Source organism: Cyanistes caeruleus, chromosome 16, assembly GCF_971803275.1.
Source record: "Cyanistes caeruleus chromosome 16, bCyaCae1.hap1.1, whole genome shotgun sequence".
In the NCBI taxonomy this organism is placed as follows: Eukaryota; Metazoa; Chordata; class Aves; order Passeriformes; family Paridae; genus Cyanistes; species Cyanistes caeruleus.
The window spans coordinates 13258111-13272231 of record NC_141716.1 but is presented as its reverse complement, the minus strand read 5'-3'; the positions used below and the strand labels follow the sequence as shown (position 1 = coordinate 13272231).

At 47.2% G+C, this 14121-nt stretch overlaps 1 pseudogene; it reads left to right on the top strand.

Moving 5' to 3' along the window:
- The first annotated feature begins 9672 nt into the window (after positions 1–9672).
- LOC147650219 (uncharacterized) lies at positions 9673–11071 on the top strand (annotated as a pseudogene).
- The last annotated feature ends 3050 nt before the right edge of the window (positions 11072–14121 follow it).

Below are 14121 nucleotides of genomic sequence, written 5' to 3'. Positions count from 1 at the left end.
TGGAACACTGTTGTATAAAGTTCACTTACACCTATAACTATCCTTTAAACATAAACTACTGACAAATTCTAAGGCTAATTCTACATCCAGCTGCATCCTGGCTCCTCTCTGAGAAGTTTAGGAAGCAAGGAGATCCCTTCTGCTCCCTGTGACTCGACGGGAGTGTCTCGTGCCTGCTCCCTGCACAGCTCTCCAGGTGGTGCTGTCGGTCTCGGGCCAGCTGTGACTGCAGCAGGGACACCTGAAAGAGGCACAAGGCCCGGCTCAGACAAGCCCACGCTGGCAGCAGCATCCACAGCCCCACGGTACCGGCTGTCAGGGCAGACACAGCCTCCAACTGCAGCCCTCACCCACACTCTGCCCTCGGGGAAGGGGAAAGGAACAGGCTCCCAGACTGGCCCTGAACAGAGCTCAGATGATCAACAAGTCCATTCCAAGGCTTCAAACCCTTCCCACGTACATCCCTCAGCCCCCACAGGTCTAGCAGAGAGAGTTCCAGCAGCAGTGAGGAACCCAACTCTCATTTCCAAAGGACACATTTGGGCCACTGACCCCTTGCTCCACAGGCTGTGCATCAGCAGGAGGGCTACTGCTGCTCCCCTGAGCTGCTGGAGAACTCTTCTCTTTGAGAAGTCAAGGTATTTTGCTGGTCAGACTTGGGGACACGCGACCTAAGAGAGTGTGGTGGGAACATTCTCCTAAAAATTCCGATTCCTCTCCCCTCAGGTTCCACCTGCACATTGGATGGGAGAAAGGGCCACAGAAATCCGTCAGCAAACATGGGGCAAAAGAACCTCTGGACATCAATGCAAGATCTCTGCTCTGAGATCCTGAATTGCACCAGACAACACTGGGGGCAAAAAGTTCTCGCTGGGGGCTGCACAAGAGAGGCCAGGGTCTGTCCAGGGACACAGGGCCAGGGAGGGAGACAGTGCAGTGAAGGCACCTTTGAGAAAGCCATGGGCTGCCGCAAGAGACAGAACAAAAGGCTGTGCCCACAGCAGGGAAAGGGAGAGGCAAGGAAACAAGCAGGGCACTGCAAAGCATTGCCTGGGCAAACGTGCTGTGCTCCAGAGGAGCCTGAGGCTCCGTGGAGGCACAGAAAGCCCATTTTACCTGCTCAAAAGTTCTCCTGGGCTCAGTGGTTAGTTCAGGAGTCTCTGTCTTTTCCTGAGCTGATGCAACCGGCTGATTTGGTTCCAGCATGGTCTGTGAGACACGTAACAGCTGCTCTTCTTGTGCTCCAACAGCCTGCTGGGGATTCAGAGGGGAGATGATTGCCTTATTTCAAACACCACAAGAGCTGTCCCTCAGAAATCTCCATCTTGGCAAGCATCCTCGAGGCACCAGCAGTGCAGCTGCTGCTGCTCAGATCTCTTGGTACAAAACTCTGCTGGGTTTAGTCCATCGCCCTGCTCACCTGCTCCATTCCTTCGCACACCAAATCCAAATCCCCACGTGTTGCCATGATCTTGTGTGGGCACAGGAGAAGCAGCTCCCCATGCCCAGCATTTGGCCTGCAGCTGATTTGAACAGCAAACTCCAGAGCTGTAGCAGTCATTCTGGGCGTGCCAGGAAACAATCTGCCAGTCAATGGTCTCTGGCTGGGGCCAGGCAGACAGACAAGGCTGCCTGCCGCAGCTTGGGCTGCTTTGGCCAAGCAGGCCTGGACTCACAGGGATATAGAGTCCCACTTCTTTATGGGAAATATCACTGGAATCCTTCAGGGACATTGGAGTGGACTGAAGGTCAGTGTCTCTGCCTACCTGGAGATGAGACTGGCCCATGCAGTTGTCAGGAGATTTTCTCTGCAGGATTACAAAGTTTTTCTTCAGAGTCCCTTTGGCCATTTCGCTCTTCCTCAGTGCAGCGCTCAGGAGTTGTCCATTCTCTGTCTCTTTGATTTCTTCTCTTCCTCTCTTCTTCAAGGTAGCAGCAGCAGTCCCATGGTCCAACTCTTCTTGCATGTCTTCCCTCTCTGCTTCCAATTCCTGGGTTATCTTCTTCCGACTCTGCGTGTCAGATGCAGCCGTTTCCATCTTCTTTTCCAGATCCCTCAGCTTCTGTTGGTACAATTCCCGTTCATGCTGCCAAAACAGGGAGAAGAAGACTCACCCATTGCCTCTCTTGGTTTGCTTCTCATACCAGATCTGGACTCCTGCTGCAGGGGCAGGCACGTGCTGCCCCCCCTCTCTCTCTGCCTCTCGGGCTGCTGCAGACCTTGGCTGGGCCCCCCGTGACGCTGCCTCTTTCCCAGCTCGCTCAGCCCATCCCAGCTTCCTTTCTGCCCATCCCCGACCTCTGGCAGCTCCACTCCTGTGTTCCTTTGGGCACGAGCTGCCAGAACTGCAGCCAAGATTTCAAGTCAATGCAAAGCAGGATTTAGGCAGTGCCATGAGGATGCGCTCTGCATCAGGAAGGAAGGAGACAGCAAACACCTTCAGCATTTCATTCCCTTGGCTTGGGGCAACAGGAGTGGTTTTCCAACACTCCTGTGTAGACTTTCTATGGCAGCATCCCCGAGAGCCCCACTGCCCTCTCTTGCAGCACCAATGGCCAGATCAGTCTGTCATTCCCTGCTGCCACTCAGGACGAGTTCTCCCATTTTCTTGTTTTTGCCAGGTTTTAGTGCACAAGCTGCCTTTTCAACCTTCCACTGTTTAAATGTAATGAAAAGATAGCCTGAAATATTTCATACTTATTGGAATTTATTCCATTTTTGTCAGCTTTGTTGAAATTTGGAGGAGGTTTTGAGGCTTTTCCCAGCCAGCCAATGACTGAGGGCAGTTTGGCAGAGGCGGGAACCCTCAGCCCCGCCCCCGTCTCGCCCAGCCAATCCCTGAGGGCACTTTTCCCGGCCCGCGGTTTGGGCGGGAGCCGCCCCCCCCCATTGTCAATCACTGAGGGGCTTCGGCTGAGGCGGGAACTTCTCCCCGGCCTCCCCTCGCCGGTCACTGCCGCCCCTCCCCTGCCTCGCTCCCAGTGGCTCCTTGTGACTCTGAATTTTCCCCAGCTGCCCCAGTCTGGGCTGGTTTGTACTGGTTTCTTCTCCCCGCTCCCCAGGTAGAAGAGCTCCGCTACCCCCAGCGCCCAGAGCATACAAGTCATGTCGCTAGAGCTTCCTGACCACAAAGGAGACAGAGGAGTCCTGTAGAAGTCCTGTGATTCGAACAAAGGGAAAGAGTCCATTAGGCGTGTCTCCAATGAGATCTCTCTGAATCAGTTGGAGCAAGTGGCCTTCTTTTCTTCTCATTCTTTTTCCCTGTTGGCTGGGGTACTTGGAAGGTGCTCGAGACATCCTGATCCACCTATCCATGTCCCTCTTATTATGCGCCCTCTGTAAAACACATGACCCATGATCATTACAACTGGCTAAATCAATTGATATTTTTCAGTGAGCTTTACTAATGGACATGGGCTGCTCCTCAGCCAAGCTCATGCTAAACTGCTGAACTTTGGGAAGAAGAACAAAGACTTTATAGGATTGTGAGAGATGAGGTGATATTTTTTGCTGAAGCCAAAAGGTTATTAGGTGAAAGAATTATGAAAAACGAGGTTCACTCTCCTGTAACATTTTAAAAGGTTTAATAAAGACAATAAGAGACAGAAAATAAAGCAAAGAGTAAGGGCTGGATGCCTTGGCTCTCTGCCAAGAGCACACCTGGTGCTTTGGAAACACCCTTTATATACCATTTGTACAGTATGGACTATATGCATATTCAGACTTTTCTAGGAAATGTTTTGCATGGCCACTCTTTGGGTCCACCTTTCTAGAGCATGCGTGTTCCTTGACTTTGTGCATTTAATTTCTCTCTTATCGTCTTTGACTTTGGGCCATGGCTCGTTCTTCCACAGGCAGTAAGTGCTGAGAGCAGCCTGGGCCCCCTCATCTGTTCACTGGAGGTTATCCTGCCCGTTCTGACAGGACTTAAACCTAACGTCTAAAATTCTTCTGACCTACGCCTCAGTTCTAGTTAACAGCAGGAGAGTGAGAAAAAGACATCGCAAAAGCTATTCTAACATTATACATGCACCGTTCATCTTAATACTTGTGAAAAGCCAATAGCATAGTATGCATTTATAACAGAATGAAACTTGCTGGTTCTGTGTGTTGCCATTTGTGGTTTGGATATGTTCTGCTTTGTTTGTTTGGTGCTGTTGTGGGCTGGGAGAGGGGAGGGGTTGAAGACCTGAAGACAAAGGAAGTAGAATGAGAGAGGAGGGCACAGAAAAGTAGGCAGCTGGGAGAGAATGTAAAGTCCAGTGTACCCAGCCGTGAGGGATTAGCATTTAAGAAAACAAAGGGAAACACCTAAGGAAGATCAGGCTGCTGGAGGCTGCTGGGAGTTTTTCTCCTGGCCAATAACTGGCCATTTCTGACAGCTGACAGTAGTTTTCACCATTGAAAAGTGAGATCAACCTGTGAACACCACCTTAAGATCTAAGCCCGAGAATTTCTGGTTCTCTTTGGTTTCCGGCTTTTGAAGAAGTAACAGGGTTTCAGTTCAGCCTCCTCCTCCCCCGACCCAGGCCGGACAAGGCCGCAGCGGGGAGCAGGGCTGGCCAGAGTTCTGCGCTTCCCGGGGATGATGGAGAGTGTGAAGCGTCAGGAGCCCCTTCTCGGAGGGCTCGCTGGGCCTTGTACAGCAGGCCTGCTGGGCCAGGCCGGTCCCTGGCTCGGCTGCAGTTTCTGCCACTGCTGAGTTTCACCAGAGACTGCCAAGTAAAGAGAAGAAAGCCATTGACCTGCAGCACTCTGAGACAGTGGCCACACTCTCCAGAGCAGCCATGAAAAATCTTCCATCGCAGACAGCTCCAGCCGCCGCTCCGGCAGAGATCACAAGACCATCTACAAGGCCTGGGCAAGATTTGAACCCTTTCACTACCCAGATGAGACTTGCTGGTTAATTTATTTTTTTTTTTTCCCAGAGAGAGGGGAAGAGAGAGTGTGATCAACAGGTAAAGAGGCAACATAAACTATCAAAGACAGTGAAAAAAGGAATTAAGCTTCAGACGGGAGAGAGAAATAAGGAGATGCTTTAATAAGCTGAAATATTCTTTTGCTAAAACTATAGAGATGGACAATAAGTGTTCTGAAAAAACTCCTTTAATTCATGAAAGAGTATTTGCGGGGGGAATAGAATATTTCAAAGTGTGGATTTAAGCAAATAGTGAAGTAGTTGTGATCTTATGTGATGCTGGAACAGAAATGGAGAAGTGAGAGTTGTTAAAAATTTGCAGCCTTTAAGAGGCAAAGAGAAAACTTCTGGTTCCAGAAATGCTTTCAGAGACAGATGAAGAGAACTTTTGCCTTTGAATAACTCATCCTTGAAATGACACCCGCTCTTGACTCATTAGCCCATAGCACACCTCAGAGTGGTGTGAAATGGGAGGAGAGAACTGATGGCAGAGTTCTCCGGGTGGCTTGCATCAGAAAAATAGAAAACCATTAGAAAACGTTTTTCTTCTGAAAAACTCCATAAATCAGCAGAAGAGAGCTTCTTTTTCTCTACAAAGACTGATGAAGAGACTATAGCAAAGTTGGGACTGTTTTAACCACCAAGGTTTTGTCTCTGTGTTGTCATGTGAACAAGACAATGGTTGTGTGGTAAAGAAAAAGGGTTCTAGAAGTTGCAGTCTGGTTTCTTATTCTTGTAGTTAGGTTAAGAAACCTTCTTTGTTCCTTGTAAGTTTTAAGCCTGTTTTGCTCTTGTTCTAACCCATATCTCACAGCAAGAAATAAGTAAGTTTTCTAGTGATTTTTTAGCTGGTGCTTTAAAACCACGACAGGCTTAGAATGATAATGTGCAGTCACCATCATTGGCAACTATCATTGCAATATCTTTCCTTTTACCAGGGGGAACGGCTGCCATAAATGCAAAAAAATATAGCTCCTCTTGCCTGTTGGGGAGAAAAACAGCTTCATTAGATTTTGAAAATGTTGAGTGAGTTGCTAACTGATGTTGATAGTATTAGGCATGCTACCTTGCAAAATCACGCAGCTATGGATTTTTTGTTGTCAGCACACAGACGCGGCTGTGAAGACTTTGAAGATTTCCGACTGGCTTGCTAGGTTAGGTTTAAAGGGTTCGTGGCAGACCTTGATCAAGGGGGCAATAATGTTACTGCTTGTATTTCTAAGTTTTATGCTGATTCTTCCTTGTTTTTTACAAGGCCTTCAACAAATGTTGCACCATTTAGTTACTCCAATTTTTAAGAAAAGAGTGGGAGCTGTAAGAGTCTGGGCTGTGTTAGAACAAATTTGACCATAAAGAGGAACACTTAAGAACAAGAGCAGGGTTATCAGACAGGGAAGGGGCAGTCGTGGTCAGCAAGAGAACACAAAGAAAGAGCTAAACAGGATGAGAAATAGAGAAATTGAACAAGTTGCGGTCCGATATACGCAAATGTAATTATCCAATAAGAATGCTTCTAAGGGTGTGTGAACAGCTGTCGCGCTATATCAGGAACGGCGAAGCCCTACGTGACTCTCTCAGCTGCATTGTCCAAGAGAGCAAAGTTAATTATTCTTAATCTTCTTTTATACACATGTTCGAGAAGGTCTGAGAGGTAAAACTCTCCTTGGCCATTAAAGCAACATACCCACCATCATTGGTTAAGTGGAACACCGCCCCTTGCCTAAACAACACCTGTAGATTGTTGTCCTTTACCAAGGGCTGTTTGGACTCTTTCTCATGCTTTCTCAGGCGTGAGTGAGAAGCCTCTGTGACTTAGTTTTACACTTAGTTTCTGTTCCCTGCTTACTTTTTACAATTAAGTGACAACGAACAACACACATGCAGTCGATTGTAGAAGAAATACTTGTGTGTAGATTTGTGTACAGTATAAATGTACCCAAACTTAGAGAATAAATGAACGATCCAATCATCATATTGGTGCTGTGTCGTTCCTGTTCCCGCGTGAAGAAATGAAAGCCCTGGCAATCAATTAATTGGATAAGACCTTACTTGGGACTTACCAATTCACAATTGCAACCACATTTAGAAATGTTAAAGGGGTCAGAAAACACTACTGATACCCGTGAGTTGACCCCAGAAGCCCTTTTTGTTCCTGAATTGGTTGTCAAAGCTTTGCTTGAGAAATTTGTCTCTCGCATTGAGCTATTGGCACAAATAGTACGATTATTTGTTTTGATTGGTAGCAATGACTTCTTTTGAAATTCTTGTGCAATGGAGTGATCCGTGGGAAGATCCTTTACATATGTTAGAATGGCTATTTTTACCTTTTTGATCTATAAAAACTGCCCCTGGTCTTTTTGAATTAATTGCTGAACTTATTAAGTGTCCTAAACAATGTGTTGGATTGACTGGTCAAGATCCTGAAAGAATTGTTTTGCCTCTTCAGAACTGGTACTTTGAGTGGTGTTGTGCCAACAGTTACTGGCAAGCTGTGATAACTTACAAGCTGCTAGGCTTACATTACAAGCTGCTATGGCTGCTTTTACAGGGCAGGTGTCTTACCATTTACCAAGTCACTCTTCACTGAAATTTTTTCAGCAAGTACCAGTTGGCCAAAAGCAGTTAAGTATGGAAAGCCCTGTAGATGGACCCGGTGTTTTTACAGATGGCTCTGGAAAAACAGAAAAAACTGCAGTTGCATTGAAAATCAATGGTAATTGGCAACCTGTGGTAAAATATCAAACTGGTTCACTGCAAATTGTTGAACTGAAAGCCACGGCCACTGCATTTCAATTGTTCCCTCAAGCTGTAAATATTGTGACAGATTCTGCCTATGTAGCAAATTTGACTGGAAAATTAGATCAAGTTGTTTTATCTGAAATTGATCACCCACCTTTATTTGATGTGTTGGTGGAATTGTGGGATACAATTCAGCAACGCACTGAATCATATTTTGTGATGCATATTCACAGTCACACTTCTCTCCCGGGGTTTTTCACTGAAGGAAATGCTGATGCTCTTGATGATCATTGTTGCCAATGTTGCCTTAATGGTTCCTCACCACAGGCAACAAGGTATCTTATCCATTTGACCATCAAGGTTTTCAAGCATTACCACGACAATTTGGTCTTAGTAACAATGACGCTCGTTCAATGATTTGTTGTATGCCCTGACAGTCACGGTTCACGTGTTCCTATGTATTATGGGACCAAGCCCAGAGGGTTGCAAGCGTTGCAACTTTGGCAGACAGACACAACTCACAGTCACAACGTCACAACAGACGGTCCGAACATTCTCTCACCTGTCTCACAACCGTCTCAAGGACAGAGACTGAGATCCTGAATATCGCAAGGGACTTGGCTTAGGGGTTTGGGCCTAGCTGAGGTGGATGTTTGCTAAGTGATTGTTTGCAGGTGGTTGCACGGTACACTGCCCTCGTTCCTGCTGGTGAGCAAAGGCTTGCAAGACGTGGTTTGCTCTGGACCCTACACCTTCCCCCTGCGCAATGGAATTCATCATCAATCTCCTCTGGTTTTGGCCCTGTGCCCCTCGCTTTGTAAAAGACTAGAAAATCACACCCCAAATTTACCTTCCTTTGAGATCTCCCCAACAGACAGAAGACTCTGCGTCTTTGGACGGCTGAGTGGACTTCGACGTTGGTAGCTATAATCCCCTTACTCTCTTTTTCTTATGCTTTGCTTTCTCCTCTTTTCCCTCTATCGCATGTTAGTGCTGATGAGCACTCAATAAAGTGTGTTTTGCTGTTTAAGTCCTTGGTTTAAGTCCCTGATAATCTTCTGTACACTGAGATCGAATGAAAGAACCACATCACGAATCCCACCTTGCGGATCGTGACACTCAGACTGATGAGTTTGGGAGACTAAAGCATGTACATGTCTATTGATACTTTTCTCACTTTGCTATTGTAGCAACTGCACATGCAGGAGAAAAAGCTTTGGATGTTATTTGTCATTTTCAAAGAGCATTTGCAATTCCAGGAGTACCTCCAAAAATAAAAACTGATAATGGATCTTGTTATATATATCTCAGAAAACACAAGATTTTTTGGCTGCATGGGGAATTGTATATGATACAGGTATTCTTCATTCTTCTGCTGGACAAGCTATTGTTGAACATGCCTATGGCACTCTGAAGCATCAGCTTCAAAAAGAGAAAAGGGGAATGCAAGGAGAAACCCCCCAGGCACGACTGCACAAAGCAGTTTATGTGTTAAACGTTTTATCCTACAGGGAGAAAACTTCTTGCCCTCCTTTATTTCCTCATTTCTCTACTTTGATTTCAAAATCCGAGTTGCAAAAGCCTGCTCGGGTGCAGGTGAAGTGTTGCAATGCAGTTAGAAAGGATGGTATGATGCAAAGAATGTACCCCCAAAAATGTAGAATTGTAAGCTTCTTTCCCTTATCTCTTTCTCCCCAGTTCCCCTTATTGGTTGTGTGAATGTAAGGCAGCCTCTTCCCCCTGCCTTCAAGAAGGGGTGCTTATCGATAGCTCTTGCTCTTTCCCTCCTGCTCTTCTCCACGGGACCCCAAGAAATAATGCTGCACTTGCATCTCAGCTAAGGGAAAGGGCCTCGTTTTTAAGTTCTTCTTTTCTATGCTATACTATCTCCCCTGTTTCCCTGGCTGCAGCTGGGCGGACAGTGGTAACAGAGAAGCAGGGGACATAGAAATTATAGCAGAGAGGGATTTGGTAAGTGGCCAATGGAGTGGTGCTGTAGATTTAATAACCTGGGGAAAGGGTTATACTTGTGTTTGCACAGAAAACGGACCACGCTGGATTCCTGCTCATTGTGTCAAGCCTTCTTTGGAGCACACAGGAAGGAACAGGATGGATGGCTCCGCAGCCAAAACGGAACGTGTGAGTGACACTGGCTAAAGCCGTACATCAGGATACGCTGTGTTTAGCAATCGCCAATCCTGAAAAGCCATGCTCTACATGTCTTGTTGGTGTTCCTCCTAACAACTGGCCTTGTCCCTCACAAGCTTTTAATTGTAAATCAAGAAATCCTGTACATAATGTAGACTCCCGGGATAGCATTTAGGCCCTCTTGCCTCAGGTTACAGCTGAGCCACAAGAACTAGAATTGCTAGGATCATTGCAAATGGATGCTTGTGTAATGTCTAGTTACAGGGACAAAGACAAGACCACAAGGGGGTTACCTCCGAATGTAAATGCAGCCTTAGACGTATATAGAAATGCAAGCTGATGGTGTAACTCTACCTCATGCTGTACATCACGTGCCTCTCATGTGCCTTTGCAGCTGCCAAAGGGTGTGTTTTTAATCTGTGGTGATCGTGCTTGGTTTGGTATTCCAAGTAAAGTAACAGGAGGTCCCTGCAGGTTGGGGCGATTGACCTTATTGACACCCAACAGAACAATGATAGATCAAGAGGTAAGAAGAACATGATCACTTTGACACACATTTACTTCTCAGTGTCAGGATGCTGTGGCCTTTTGGGGACCTGGTTCTGTTATTTCTGCATCTGTTCTGGCACCTGGAGTGGCTGCAGCTCACACTTTAACCTCGACACATAGACTTGGTTGTTGGCTAGCCAAACAAAGCAATGACACATCTGTAGCTTTAAGTGGGTTATTAATGGATGTAGATAGCATTAGACATGCCACTTTGCAGAATGGAGCCACTATGATTTTCTGTTATTGGCACATGGTCATGGGTGTCAGGATTTTGAAGGAATGTGTTATATGAATTTATCAGATCACAGTGAATCAATCTACAAAAGCACTGCAAACTTGAGAGTTAATTACACGTGAATGAAGGACGGATAGATGATCTTTTCAAGGGCTGGGCCATCACGGGGTGGCTTGGATCTTTGTTGAAGACTGGACTGCTAATCTCGTTAGTGACTGTAATTATTGCTTTGTGTCTCCCCTGCCTGCTTGGATTTTAGCAAAGGGCCCTGCAAAAACCCTTGACAGCTGTGTTTGTAGCTCAAATACAAAAAGGGAGAAGTGTGGCTGGACTTAGCAGCTGGTCTGCAGGCTCATCAATTGGGTTAGCAGAAGAAGAAATTGATAAAATACAAGTTTATCCATAGCAAGGAAGAAAGCAAGGCCTTTAGCATGCAAACCAATAAATTAGATACATAAGGGATATTTGCAGTTAGGGGACAGTTATGCCTTAGGAGAGCATATGTGCCTTAATAATCTGTTGTAAGCTCTTGCCAATTAATTATTGACATCAATTGCTTTGTACCAATAAAATACAATGAGCTATTGCTTTGTCCAATGAATATAATGAGCTGTTTCGATGTAACTAATGACTTCAGAGCACGTTTTGTTAAGGGCGTAAACTTGAGATAATGTAATAAAGAGGAGCCGTTGCTGTCTCTACTCAAGTGTGGGTGGGTGGGTGGGTGTGTGTTGTGTGTCTGTCTCTACAATGACCCAAGGTGACCTCCAGAAGTGCCTCCAAGCTCACCCAGCCTGAGATTCTGTGACTCTCAGAATAAAGCAGGTTGCAGTTTCCTAAGGACAAATGAAAAAGCTCCACACATGGCAGGGTTCTCCTGACCTCACCAAAGTGGATTATGGCACATGTCTCCCTTCTGCAGATTCCTCCCTGGAGTGATCATGTCCCTCAGTGTCACTCCTTGAGGCTGAGAGAAATCTTTGCCCACGATCATTGGTCTGGGTGATCAATCTCTAATTCAGAATTGGTTTTCCGGGCTTGAATAGAATTGCTTCAAAGCTCCTTCAAATACAATGCACTATACTGGAAGTTTTATATATAGCTATCTATCTATCTATCTATCTATCTATATATCTATATATCTATATCTATCTATCTTTGGAAGGTATATATAATTATATACCCTGTACTGGGTAGTAAGTAATTCTGATAAAGATCTTTTAGTTTAATCGTGATCATAACAACCTCTTTATTTGTCTATAAATACATCCTACATCCTATGGAACACTGTTGTATAAAGTTCACTTACACCTATAACTATCCTTTAAACATAAACTACTGACAAATTCTAAGGCTAATTCTACATCCAGCTGCATCCTGGCTCCTCTCTGAGAAGTTTAGGAAGCAAGGAGATCCCTTCTGCTCCCTGTGACTCGACGGGAGTGTCTCGTGCCTGCTCCCTGCACAGCTCTCCAGGTGGTGCTGTCGGTCTCGGGCCAGCTGTGACTGCAGCAGGGACACCTGAAAGAGGCACAAGGCCCGGCTCAGACAAGCCCACGCTGGCAGCAGCATCCACAGCCCCACGGTACCGGCTGTCAGGGCAGACACAGCCTCCAACTGCAGCCCTCACCAACACTCTGCCCTCGGGGAAGGGGAAAGGAACAGGCTCCCAGACTGGCCCTGAACAGAGCTCAGATGATCAACAAGTCCATTCCAAGGCTGCCAAACCCTTCCCACGTACATCCCTCAGCCCCCACAGGTCTAGCAGAGAGAGTTCCAGCAGCAGTGAGGAACCCAACTCTCATTTCCAAAGGACACATTTGGGCCACTGACCCCTTGCTCCACAGGCTGTGCATCAGCAGGAGGGCTACTGCTGCTCCCCTGAGCTGCTGGAGAACTCTTCTCTTTGAGAAGTCAAGGTATTTTGCTGGTCAGACTTGGGGACACGCGACCTAAGAGAGTGTGGTGGGAACATTCTCCTAAAAATTCCGATTCCTCTCCCCTCAGGTTCCACCTGCACATTGGATGGGAGAAAGGGCCACAGAAATCCGTCAGCAAACATGGGGCAAAAGAACCTCTGGACATCAATGCAAGATCTCTGCTCTGAGATCCTGAATTGCACCAGACAACACTGGGGGCAAAAAGTTCTCGCTGGGGGCTGCACAAGAGAGGCCAGGGTGTGTCCAGGGACACAGGGCCAGGGAGGGAGACAGTGCAGTGAAGGCACCTTTGAGAAAGCCATGGGCTGCCGCAAGAGACAGAACAAAAGGCTGTGCCCACAGCAGGGAAAGGGAGAGGCAAGGAAACAAGCAGGGCACTGCAAAGCATTGCCTGGGCAAACGTGCTGTGCTCCAGAGGAGCCTGAGGCTCCGTGGAGGCACAGAAAGCCCATTTTACCTGCTCAAAAGTTCTCCTGGGCTCAGTGGTTAGTTCAGGAGTCTCTGTCTTTTCCTGAGCTGATGCAACCGGCTGATTTGGTTCCAGCATGGTCTGTGAGACACGTAACAGCTGCTCTTCTTGTGCTCCAACAGCCTGCTGGGGATTCAGAGGGGAGATGATTGCCTTATTTCAAACACCACAAGAGCTGTCCCTCAGAAATCTCCATCTTGGCAAGCATCCTCGAGGCACCAGCAGTGCAGCTGCTGCTGCTCAGATCTCTTGGTACAAAACTCTGCTGGGTTTAGTCCATCGCCCTGCTCACCTGCTCCATTCCTTCGCACACCAAATCCAAATCCCCACGTGTTGCCATGATCTTGTGTGGGCACAGGAGAAGCAGCTCCCCATGCCCAGCATTTGGCCTGCAGCTGATTTGAACAGCAAACTCCAGAGCTGTAGCAGTCATTCTGGGCGTGCCAGGAAACAATCTGCCAGTCAATGGTCTCTGGCTGGGGCCAGGCAGACAGACAAGGCTGCCTGCCGCAGCTTGGGCTGCTTTGGCCAAGCAGGCCTGGACTCACAGGGATATAGAGTCCCACTTCTTTATGGGAAATATCACTGGAATCCTTCAGGGACATTGGAGTGGACTGAAGGTCAGTGTCTCTGCCTACCTGGAGATGAGACTGGCCCATGCAGTTGTCAGGAGATTTTCTCTGCAGGATTACAAAGTTTTTCTTCAGAGTCCCTTTGGCCATTTCGCTCTTCCTCAGTGCAGCGCTCAGGAGTTGTCCATTCTCTGTCTCTTTGATTTCTTCTCTTCCTCTCTTCTTCAAGGTAGCAGCAGCAGTCCCATGGTCCAACTCTTCTTGCATGTCTTCCCTCTCTGCTTCCAATTCCTGGGTTATCTTCTTCCGACTCTGCGTGTCAGATGCAGCCGTTTCCATCTTCTTTTCCAGATCCCTCAGCTTCTGTTGGTACAATTCCCGTTCATGCTGCCAAAACAGGGAGAAGAAGACTCACCCATTGCCTCTCTTGGTTTGCTTCTCATACCAGATCTGGACTCCTGCTGCAGGGGCAGGCACGTGCTGCCCCCCCTCTCTCTCTGCCTCTCGGGCTGCTGCAGACCTTGGCTGGGCCCCCCGTGACGCTGCCTCT